The following is a 13,143-nucleotide window of genomic DNA, read 5'->3' as shown; positions in this document are numbered from 1 at the left end:
GCGCCTCCCGTACAAGCTCCATGAGTACCTATGGTCCTGCAAGGCATGTAACAGAAAGTCAACAACTAGTTGAGCGAGTTCACAGTAAGTAAGTCCGTAATAGTAAGTTCCTTGCATCACCATGCGTTATTAACTAAGTCAATTGTATGTTCATTTAGTGGGGGCTTCCCATGTGTGTATGTACTAGACTAGAGGTAACCATAAGTGTTCTTCTTAACCCGAGAATAGTAGCACGTACGAGGTTTACGTAGGTTTTACGTAAGTGTCCTTCTTATCCCGAGGACAGTGGTACGCGGGGGTTACGTAGGTTTTACGTAGGTGCCCTTCACAACCCGAGGCAGTAGTGAGTATAAGTTTACGTAGATTTTACGTAAGTGTCCTTCGCAACCTGAGGACAGTGATAAATTACAAGTATACGTAGGTTTTACGTATGGGTCCTTCGCATCCGAGGACGATGGTATATAGTCTAGTAACAGTGTAAGTACAAGTAATTGTTCAATCCCATTTCTTCAATCCCATTCCCTACCCACCGGGAATCCCAGGCCTTGGTATGAGTGTGAACTCACCTTGGTTTGCTCGGTATGCTAAGTAGGCGCTCACAGTTAATCAATCACGTCCTAAAGTACACACGTGTATATAATCAGTTTATGTTCATGTTGTTCACGTATAGGTATAATCACAGTGGTTAATGAATCAATGACATCAAATAGTACAAAGCACGTATTCTAGTTCATACAAGACATGTTCATCATCTAACGGCAGTTAATCAATTCAGTTAACACTTAACAGAGTTAAATCAAGTTACTGTGCAAAATTACCCATCCGACGAAACACCCCTGTTTCGTCATTAAGTTCCTTCGACGAAACACTATCTGTTTCGTCGTGATCCCTTCGGCGAAACATACTACTGTTTCGTCGTAATGTCTTCGGCGAAACTCATTTGATTCGTCATGTCTGTTTCGTCGTTAAGTGGTTTCGTCAAAACCATCTGTTACGTCGTGATAGTTACAAAATCACAGAAACCCTAATCATTGCTAACAGCCGTCAACAACATCATCAATCATACAGTAATCATTCAAAAAATTAATCATCAAAATCATCGATGATATCATGGATTACCACTCATAGCATATTCGTATTCATTGTTAACCTTAGAACATCTAGTATCTGTGTTAGTTATTACATGAAAGTGCATCACAGATTCTACCATACTATCATCCTAATCCGATCACCAAGAATAAGAAATTCCAATCTCGACACGCGTAATAGTAACCGATAATATAGATCATAACCTAGCCAATCTCCTCAACCAAACATGAACACAACAATAATCTAGCATGATCCCTAATGATTTCAAGCAAGAACAATAGTTGATGATACAGTAAAGCAATCACACAAAGTTGAACACTAACCGCGATGAACAGAGAAGCAACTAGATCGATTCGGGGCTTCGGGGTCACAAGGTTGCCGTCAACAGAGAAAGAGAGCTCTAGGGTTTCTCTTGTTTTCTCAAAGTGACGAATGAAGCAGAAAGTCTGGTATATAGTTACGTAACGTGTTGGGCCTTTAATGGGCCTCGGCGAAACTGGGCCGGCGAAACACATCCGTTTCATCGGGATTGGGGTGACGAAACAAACTCTTATTTCGTCATGATTGGTTATGGTGAAACTCAATCTGTTTCATCGAGTTGACTGATGGCGGAACACTTTGTTTCGTTGGGTCTCATTTCAACAGTTATGCAAGTCAAACAGTCAAGCAACTAACATGATTAAGCACATATCATATCAAACCAATGTCTCATATAATAATTCTGTGTACAATTACAAGTCAACCTATCAAACAACTAATAGTCAACGAGCAATTAATGCGAATATGGAATCTTGGAAACTCGAGTTGTCACATTATCCCCAACTTGAAAGAAATTTCGTCCCGAAATTTAGCATGCGGTTACTGAGGAAGCTAGGTAAGTTGTATCGTTTACTAGTTTTCCTGGGGTGTCACATCATCCCCCCGTTGATTTGGAATTTCGTCCCGAAATTCGGTAGTAGCTTCAGCCTCAGTAGAAGTTGCATTGTTCTGGAATAACTGGGGATACTTGAGTTCCATTTGGTCTTCTCGTTCCCAGGTATACTCTGGGCCACGACGGGAGTTCCAACGAACTCGAACAAGAGGTATTCTAGTGTGCTTGAGGACCTTGACATCCCGGTCCATGATTTCAACAGGTTCCTCGATGAATTGCAACTGTTCGTCGATAGTGAGCTCCTTCAAAGGAACTATGAGGGTCTCATCTGACAGACACTTCTTCAGATTCGACACGTGGAAAATGTTGTGAACTGCACCGAGTTCTGCGGGTAAGTTCAGTCTGCAGGCCACTTTGCCTATTCTTTCAATGATTTCGAACGGTCCGACATACCGCGGATTCAGTTTACCTCGTTTACCAAAACGAACTACACCCTTCCAGGGTGAGACTTTAAGTAGCACTCGATCCCCAACTTGGAACTCGAGCGGTTTCATGCGCTTATCAGCGTAACTTTTCTGACGATCACGAGCCGCCGCCATGCGTTGCCATATCTGTGCAATCCGTTCAGTAGCATCGACTACCATTTCTGGACTTGTGATTTGACTATCCCCCACCTCTTCCCAACAGAGAGGTGACCGGCATTTACGTCCGTATAATGCCTCGAATGAAGCGGCTTGGATGCTGGTGTGGTAACTGTTATTGTACGAGAACTCCACTAACGGAAGATGCTTTTCCCAGCTGTTGCCGAAATCGATAACACATGCACGAAGCATGTCTTCTAGAGTCTGGATAGTATGCTCAGACTGCCCATCCGTCTGAGGGTGATTAGCTGTGCTCATGTCTAACTGAGAGCCAAAAGCTTTGTGCATTGCGTGCCATAGTTCTGAAGTAAATCGTGTATCACGATCCGAAATAATGGAGGTTGGCACTACATGCCTTGAGACAACTTCCTTGAGATATATGTCTGCTAGAGTGGAGAACTTATCCGTTTCCTTAATGGCCAAGAAGTGTGCAGACTTTGTGAGTCGATCCACGATCACCCAAATAGTATCGTTCCCGCGCTGAGATCTAGGTAGGCCCGTAACAAAATCCATGGAAATTTCCTCCCATTTCCATTGTGGTATCTTGGGTTGCTGAAGTAGGCCTGATGGTTTCTGATATTCCGCCTTGACTCTCGCACAAGTCAAACATTTGCCGACGTAAGTTGCAATGTGGGCCTTCATACTAGGCCACCAATACGTAGTTCTGAGATCGTGGTACAATTTATCCGAACCTGGTTGTACCGAGTAGCGAGACTTGTGTGCTTCATCCAGCACAAGTTCTTGTAAACCGCCATATAGTGGGACCCAAATACGCCCCGTTACATAATAGGCGCCGTCTTCCTTCTGTTCTAATCGTTTCCTTGAGCCGCGTAGGGCTTCAGCCCTGACGCTTTCTGATTTCAATGCTTCTACCTGAGCATCTCGTATCTGTGCAGGAAGACTAGACTGAATAGTAAGTTGTAGTGCTCGCACGTGTCTAGGTATAGTATCCTTTCGACTGAGAGTGTCAGCCACCACATTGGCTTTGCCCGGATGGTACTTGATGGCACATTCGTAATCATTGAGTAGCTCAACCCATCGACGTTGACGCATGTTCAATTCCTTCTGCTTGAAGATATGCTCGAGACTCTTATGATCGGTGTAGATAGTGCACTTGGTACCGTACAGGTAGTGTCGCCATATCTTGAGCGCGAAGACAACAGCTCCCAGCTCCAAATCGTGTGTGCTGTAGTTCCGTTCGTGAACTTTGAGTTGGCGCGAAGCATAAGCAATAACTTTGTCACGCTGCATTAACACACATCCAAGACCATGGATGGATGCATCACAATAAACCACAAAATCGTCCGTGCCCTCTGGCAAAGAAAGAATAGGTGCGCTGCATAGTCTATCCTTTAAGTGCTGAAAAACAGTTTCTTGAGTACTACCCCAACGGTAGGTGACACCCTTCTGTGTCAGTAGTGTAAGCGACTGTGCAATCTTGGAAAAATCCTCGATAAACCTCCTGTAATAACCTGCCAAACCAAAGAATTGGCGAATTTCCGTTGGTGTACGTGGTGCAGGCCAGTTCCTGATCGAGTCTACCTTGGATGGATCCACATGTATCCCGTCCTTGTTTACCACGTGGCCTAGAAAGTGGATTTCACGAAGCCAGAAGTCGCATTTTGAAAACTTGGCGTACAACTGTTCTGTTCGAAGAAGCTTCAAAATGAGTCGCAAATGCTGCTCGTGTTCCTCCTGACTCTTGGAGTAGATCAGAATGTAGTCGATGAAGACAATCACAAACATGTCTAAGTAAGGCCTGCACACTCTGTTCATTAGATCCATGAAGACTGCCGGTGTGTTTGTTAATCCAAATGGCATGACAAGAAACTCGTAGTGGCCGTAACGAGTTCTGAATGTTGTTTTGGATACGTCCTCATCCCGGACTCTCAGCTGATGGTAACCTGACCTTAGATCAATCTTGGAGTAGTAGCTCGACCCTTGCAACTGGTCGAACAAGTAATCAATACGTGGTAGAGGATAGTTGTTCTTCACTGTCACCTTGTTTAGTTCACGGTAATCTATGCACATCCTAAAGGTACCGTCTTTCTTTTTCACAAATAACACCGGAACTCCCCAAGGCGAAGAGCTAGGACGAATAAAGCCCTTATCCAAGAGCTCTTGTAGTTGCTTAGACAGTTCTTCCAATTCAGTTGGAGCTAATCGATATGGTGCACGAGCTATAGGTGCTGCTCCTGGAGCTAGCTCAATCTGGAATTCGACCTGGCGATGAGGCGGTAGCCCAGGTAATTCTTCAGGAAACACTTGAGGAAAATCGCGTACAACTGGGATATCCTCTAATCTTTTCTCTTTCATCGATGCATCAGTAACAAGTGCCAAAATGGAGTATGACCCTTTCGTAAACATTTCTGAGCCTTTAGGAAGGAGATGATGCCAACCACGGCTCCACTTTTGTCGCTTTGAACTTCGAGAGGTTCTTTACCAGAATGAGGAAAACGAACAATCTTTTCCTTGCATAAGATCTCCGCTTGCTGTTGGGATAACCAATCCATACCAATAACGATGTCGAAACTACCCAGAGCTATAGGGATAAGATCAATAGAGAAAGTCTGACCAGCGAGGATAAGATTACAACCCTGAACTATGTGTGTGGCCTCTAGACTTTTAGCATTAGCTAACTCTACAACATGTTTAGTGTTCAAAAGTGTGGGTGTGTGCTTGAGCATTTGACTAAGTTTTAGAGACACATAACTGGTATCCGCACCCGAATCAAACAATACAGTAACATAAAAGTCGTCGAGAAGAAACTTACCCATAACCACGTTGGGATCATTCCTGGCATCACCCTGCCCCAGCACGAGCACACGACCCCTAGCACCGTTGTTCCCATCATTGTTGTTTCCCCCGTTGTTGTTCCCGTTGCCTTGGTTATTGTTGTTGTTGTTAATCTGGTTTCGGTTTAACTGGGGGCAGTGCCTTTTGAAGTGACCTTCAGCGCCACAATGAAAACATCCTTTGTTGCCCTGTTGAGGATTCTGCGGTGCTTGCTGCTGCTGCTGGTTCTGAGTTACAGGTCGTGGGCTCCTACAATCCTTAGCCTCATGACCCATCTTGAGACACCTCTGACAACGACCCTTGTTGTACTGGCCACTGTGGTGTCTGTTACAGTTGTTGCACCTAGGGTGATTTCCGCGATAAACTCTCTGCCCACGACTACCAGAAGACTGCTAACTAGGGCTCTGGTAGTGGTCAGTCTTTTGCTGCTGAACCTGAGACTGAACTGTAGCTGAACCCTTGTTGGAATCCCCCTCCCATTTTCTCTTGTTGTCACTGAGAGTAGCAGGAGTAGCTGAAGTGGTAGCGGTAGTAGTAACACTGATGCGCTTAGGCAGCCTATTCTGATCCACTGCCTGATCCGTGAGGCGATGAGCAAGACGTTGAATATCCTGGATATTATCGAGGTTAGCCGATGTCACATGGCTCTGAATTTCTGGCGCTAGCCCCTTGAGATACAACTCAATGCGCTTGATTGGAGGGTCCACCATAGTTGGACACAAGATGGCCAGCTCGTTTGACCGTTTCGTATAAGCTTCAATTTCCGACCTTGTCATTTTCAGATGAAAGAGCCCCACTTCCAACTTGTGGATGTCATCACGTGTGTAGTATTCTCGTTTGATCAGCTCCTTGAAATCATTCCAAGGGGTGGTGTTAGCAGCTGCCAACCCTAAAATCTGAACTTGCGCGTTCCACCAAGTCAGCGCAATTCCTTCTAGAGTACCAGTGGCGTACTTCACCCTGCGAGCCTCAGGGCATTCACACATTTCAAATACCGACTCGAGCTTTTGGAACCAACGGAGGAGTCCAACTGCTCCTTCAGTGCGACTGAATGTGCTTGGACGACAGTCCATGAAATTCTTGAAAGTGCAAACAGGTTGCTGAATGTGTTGACCTGTTGTGTATGGAACAGGACAAGATTAAATACAAAAGTTGTTCTAGGAGTGTAGGATCTAAAGATCCTAGTGTGAGTTACGACTGCAGGGTATACCTCCTGCTTGTGCGGCTGCAAGTGCCGCAGCAACTTGTTCGTTAATGAGAGCCATCAACTGGGCTTGTGTCATGTTAATGTGTCCAGCCATGATCTTCATAGCAAGGTAACATAAGTAAGAGAGGCTCACAAATAGTGTGATGACAGAAGAGAGTGAGCACACAAGTATTCTCAAGCAATATGGGTTATGTGTATCTAAGCATACCATGAGCAAAGTTCTATGTAATCTAACAAGTAGGCAACAATACACAAACCATATTACCTAGGATGTTGAGGCTTGCACGTGGAGCGAGGCGTCGTTGTGAATCGTTGAGCACTGTTCTGGTTATAGTCTGGTTTTAATAAAAAACGTTTTCCCCATATTAAAACCAAGTTCTCTATAACCAATGGCTCTGATACCAATCTGTCACACCCCCAAAATCCACACGCGGAGTACCACCGCTTGGAGGCGTGACATGACCAGGATCAAGCCACCAATCATATTGAACATATAAGTAAATAGTAAATGTCATTCATCAATACGAAAGGTGTTTTCAAAACTAAACATAATCAAATGTGTTGCGGAAGCAATAATGTAAAAACCCAACATAAGTATTAAGTTGAAATGTCATAAAAGTGTTTATCATAACATCCACAATCCGTGCCCACAACGACCGCGCCTCCCGTACAAGCTCCATGAATACCTATGGTCCTGCAAGGCATGTAACAGAAAGTCAACAACTAGTTGAGCGAGTTCACAGTAAGTAAGTCTGTAATAGTAAGTTCATTGCATCGCCATGCGTTATTAACTAAGTCAATTGCATGTTCATTTAGTGGGGGCTTCCCATGTGTGTATGTACTAGACTAGAGGTAACCATAAGTGTTCTTCTTAACCTGAGAACAGTAGTACGTACGAGGTTTACCTAGGTTTTACGTAAGTGTCCTTCTTATCCCGAGGACAGTGGTACGCGGGGGTTACGTAGGTTTTACGTAGGTGCCCTTCACAACCCGAGGCAGTAGTGAGTATAAGATTACGTAGGTTTTACGTAAGTATCCTTCGCAACCTAAGGACAGTGATAAATTACAAGTATACGTAGGTTTTACGTATGGGTCCTTCGCATCCGAGGACGATGGTATATAGTCTAGTAACAGTGTAAGTATAAGTAATTGTTCAATCCCATTCCCTACCCACCGGGAATCCCATGCCTTGGTATGAGTGTGAACTCACCTTGGTTTGCTCGGTATGCTAAGTATGCGCTCACAGTTAATTAATCACGTCCTAAAGTATGCACGTGTATATAATCAATTTATGTTCATGTTGTTCACGTATAGGTATAATCATAGTGGTTAATGAATCAATGATCATCAAATAGTACAAAGCACGTATTCTAGTTCATACAAGTCATGTTCATCATCTAACGGTAGTTAATCAATTCAGTTAACACTTAACAGAGTTAAATCAAGTTACTTTGCAAAATTACCCATCCGACGAAACACCCCTGTTTCGTCGTTAAGTTCCTTCGACGAAACACTATCTGTTTCGTCGTGATCCCTTCGGCGAAACATACTACTGTTTCGTTGTAATGTCTTCGGCAAAACTCATTTGATTCGTCATGTCTATTTCGTCGTTAAGTGGTTTCGTCAAAACCATCTGTTACGTCGTGACAGTTACAAAATCACAGAAACCTAATCATTGCTAACAGCCGTCAACAACATCATCAATCATACAGTAATCATTCAATAAATTAATCATCAAAATCGTCATTATCATGGATTACCACTCATAGCATATTCATATTCATTTTTAACCTTAGAACATCTAGTATCTATGTTAGTTATATCATGAAAGTGCATCACAGATTCTACCATACTATCATCCTAATCCGATCACCAAGAATAAGAAATTCCAATCTCGACACGCGTAATAGTAACCGATAATATAGATCATAACCTAGCCAATCTCCTCAACCAAACATGAACACAACAATAATCTAGCATGATCCCTAATGATTTCAAGCAAGAACAATAGTTGATGATACAGTAAAGCAATCACACAAAGTTGAACACTAACCGCGATGAACAGAGAAGCAACTAGATCGATTCGGGGCTTCGGGGTCACAAGGTTGCCGTCAACAGAGAAAGAGAACTCTAGGGTTTCTCTTGTTTTCTCAAAGTGACGAATGAAGCAGAAAGTCCGGTATATAGTTACGTAACGTGTTGGGCCTTTAATGGGCCTCGGCGAAACTGGGCCAGCGAAACACATCCGTTTCATCGGGATTGGGGTGACGAAACAAACTCTTATTTCGTCGTGATTGGTTATGGCGAAACTCAATCTGTTTTGTCGAGTTGACTGATGGCGGAATATTTTGTTTCGTTGGGTCTCATTTCAACAGTTATGGAAGTCAAACAGTCAAGCAACTAACATGATTAAGCATATATCATATCAAACAAATGTCTCATATAATAATTCAGTGTACAATTACAAGTCAAACTATCAAACAACTAACAGTCAACGAGGAATTAATGCGAATATGGAATCTTGGAAACTCGAGTTGTCACATTATCCCCAACTTGAAAGAAATTTCGTCCCGAAATTTAGCATGCGGTTACTGAGGAAGCTAGGTAAGTTGTATCGTTTACTGGTTTTCCTGGGGTGTCACATTATTGATCGAATATATCCAACTGTTGCAGGTTTCAAAGCATTTCAAGATGATAAGCCAAAGAAGAAAGATACTGGTAAGAAACCGACTGTTAGCTATAACAAGTGTCTGCCTCCGATCTGGGAAAGTTATTCTCCCAAAAAACCAAATGAGGAGCAAGTTCAAAAAGCAGTCAATATAAAGCTAAAAACCGATACAACTGATGAATTACCAGAAAACATTGACGTTACTTTCACATCGTCTGACACTGATCATGAGTCTGAGTTAATCAAAAAGGTGGTCGATCACGTGTTAGATACTGATGAGGAGTCTGAGTCTGGAGGGTCAAGTTCGTCAGTCAACAGTTCAAAACCGATGGTTAAAAGGACTTACAGTAAAGAATTTTTGTTATCAAAATCGAATTTAGATGATGAAACATTTGAAGTAGCTTATACTTTAAATGATTCTGACAAATTATATTCTGACAAAGAATTTCCAATAAGAGGTGTCAAAACTGAATTGATCAAAAAGGTTTTCAAACTAACAGAAATTAATATTTCTGAAATAAAAGATTTAAATCTTACTGGAAAACCTAATAAATACACTTCAAGAGTTCAACAGCGTTTAAACAAGAAAAAAGGTTACAATTCTGGTTCTGGTTTTCAAAAGAAACCAAACCATAATGGTAATTTTAAAAAGAAAGGTTTAGGTTTTATTCCACCAGAAAATTATAAAAATGAGAAAAATTCTAAAACAAAAACAGAATTTGTTTCAGGTGGAAGTGTTGAGGATGAACAGAAGAAACCTTTTTGGAGACAATCAAACTAGGAGTTTCTTGCTGAGAAGAAAAGGAAAGGAACTGGAGTGTTTCATCCAAAAGAGACTCGAACATGTTTCAAATGCAATGAAGTTGGTCACATTGCATCAATTTGTTCTCAAACGACAAAACTAAAACAGGGAGTATCTGAAAAACTTAAAGAAAAAGTTGTTGATGTTGAATCACCAACTAAAACATTCAAAACTTTTGAAAATTCTACTTATGAAGTTGGTGAGTGTTCAAAGAAAAAGTTTTACAAAAAGAAGGCTAAGGACAATCAAATGTGGGTTGTCAAGAAGCGTGATGAAAAAGTCGACGATGAACCTGATTCCACAAAATCAGAGGAGCCACAGGTTGAGGTTAAAAAGGAAAACTCAGTATCTCCGATGGATGATGAGAACTTTCCACCATTGAGGTCTGAAAATTTTAAATCAAAAATTGGTAACGTTGAGATATCAAATCAATTCTATTCTGAAAAGAAAGAATTTGATGTCGATAAAGAGTTTAATGGAAGTGTGAAAAAGATTTTTGGAAAAATGGTTGATAGAAAGGTGAAAGGGGTAAAAGAGTTTTATGAAACAAAGAAAGCAACATATACCCTGACTGAAAGTGAACTTGATAAGCTATCATCCAAGCTTGCTGAGGCTTGGATGTCTGTGTTTAATATGTAAAAACCGGACTATGCCGGAGATCCCAAGTTTGTAATCGCGGAACAGGAATTGGCATCATTCTTGTTTAAAATAGATTTTGGTGAAAGAGTTTAAAATTGTTGAAATTTTACAGGAATTGCCGGAGCTTCCAGGTTGGTAAGTGTGAAGCAGGAATCGGCATCTTGATTGGTAAATTGATTTAGCGTAGATGTTTTATTCCTACACTTGGTAACAGGTGATGTTCAGGTGATGTTTCAAACAAGTGGTACAGTGATTTGATCTTATTAGTGATTCGTCAAGGTCATTAAATTGAACTTGATGTAATCCTCATATAAGTGGTTGAAAAGCAAGATGAGGAACCCCAAACCTACAAGTGGTAAAAAAACTTATTTTCCGGAAAAATCAATTTGATTAAAACAAACTTAAGTGTTTTGAAATCTTAATGAGAAAATGGTTTGTTGAAAGGGGGAGTTCTGATTGTTTATGCCAAGAGGATGGCGAATTGAAGCTATTCGATATTGGTTGTCGATTTTCTGTACAGTTTGTCTTCAAATTTCTTAAATGTGTTTGCATTTTAGGGGGAGTAAAAATTTCAGAAAATCCAAAAACATTAGAAAATTTGAAAAAGCCAAAAACACGATAAAAACAAAAATGAGTTTTTGTTGTAAAAAGAGGAAATGATAGTACATCAGTGGACTGTCACAACATGCTAAAGAATTGAAAAGTTCAAATGTGATAAACAATCTCACTGATGATATGCCAGCAGGTTTTTGCACAATTAGTAGATTGTGACGAGATATAAACCTAAATTTCAAACTTGCTTTTATCGTGGGTAACATTTTCTTGGATATATGAGTAACCCCCGAAATCTTGTTTGAAAGGTCCCTCTTTCTGAGATATTAGGTCTTTATACTCAGTGATATCTGGGGTATTATCCCGGGACTTCTGCTGAATGGAAATTCTGACCTAGTCTCCGTATAATACTTTCTGCAAATGCTTTGAAACATAAGCTCGCCCTCAGCAAAAATGATGAAACAATAAAATTGATAATCATTGCTGTTGAAGAAAAGATCCTCTAAAGGGGACACACCAAAAGTCGAACCCTCATCTCTCTGCTGAACGGAAGTTCTAACCTGAGCTCTCACGGTTTCGCATCTAACCCTTTACAGATATCATCTGTGGTATACTCACCTGTAAGACTGAACATTGGGATCTGGATACGGGAGTATATTCAAGTGTTGGGACACGCGAATAAGTTTAAGTGCTTAAGACATTAATCTCGTATCTTGAAACATTTGAATTTTGTGTGAAAATTTAAGTGGACCTATATACTGACAATCTAGGTGAATTGTTTAGAACTTAAAATGAAATGAAGCTTAACGGTGTTGGTGATTTGTCTCATAAACTGATATGATCCTCTTACACAAACTCACAAAATATTGTCTGTAAATATTTCTTTACTGCATTGCTTTATAATCAAAAATCCAAAAAGATTTTCAGTGTGTTTTAGCATAAATTTTGAAAAATTCAAAAAGATTTTCGATAACTGATGTTGGAGAGCTGATTTTCAAAATTCCAAGTGCTAGACATGATGAGTATGTAGTGAGGGGGAGTCCGTGTTTGTAAATAAATGTGTTTTGATCAAATCTTCAAGTGGTTCATCTGGAGTCTAGTTAAACTTGAGAGGGAGTCTAAATACCTAAATTTGAAATGTTTAAATTTGTGATTTTTACTTTGAGGTAGAGATTGTGCAGGTATAAGTCTGAGCCAGGTGACGATCCTGAGCTGGATGAGAGCCAGGGTACGATCTTGGAACAACATTAGTAGAGCCAGGTTGATCGATCCTGAGAAGCTTGTGTTTAAAGAGCCAGGTTTCCGATACCTGAGGACTCGATGGACAAAGTTTGAGCCAGGCAAAGATTTTGAGCCTGTGAAAGCCAGATTACAATCCTAAAGCAGGTGATGCTGATGAACTTAAGGAATGCCAGCACATTGTTAGGGGGAGTCTGTTGATGCTGATAGAAACAGTGAAGCCCAAAGGCTGATAAAGACTGAAGATGAGAAGACTCGACACGAAAGACTCGTCAACATCTGAGGGGGAGTCTGTTAGTGCATACATATGTTGACTTCGTCTTGTATCGAGTCTTGTTCTAGATATGTTAGATCAGGTCACGTAGATCGAGAAAATAGGAAGTTTAAGGTTGTAGTAAAGGTGATTTCGCTTGAGAGAGAGATTCCGCTTGAAACAGTTTGGAGCGGAATCAACAACCATCTTATTCCGCTTGAACCATTTCAAGCGGAATCAGAGTCTTATATATAGGGTTGGAGCGAAATCATTTGTAAGAGTTGCTGAATTTCATACCGAGGTGCTGCCGGTTTGAATTCTGGTTGTAATCATTGTTATATGAATCAGAAGTGTGTTTAAAGTAAAGTACAAGCTGTTTCTAAGTC

The sequence above is a fragment of the Helianthus annuus genome, chromosome 16 (assembly GCF_002127325.2).
Source record: "Helianthus annuus cultivar XRQ/B chromosome 16, HanXRQr2.0-SUNRISE, whole genome shotgun sequence".
NCBI lineage: Eukaryota > Viridiplantae > Streptophyta > Magnoliopsida > Asterales > Asteraceae > Helianthus > Helianthus annuus.
The sequence above is the reverse complement of the archived record's forward strand: the minus strand, read 5'-3'. Positions refer to the sequence as shown.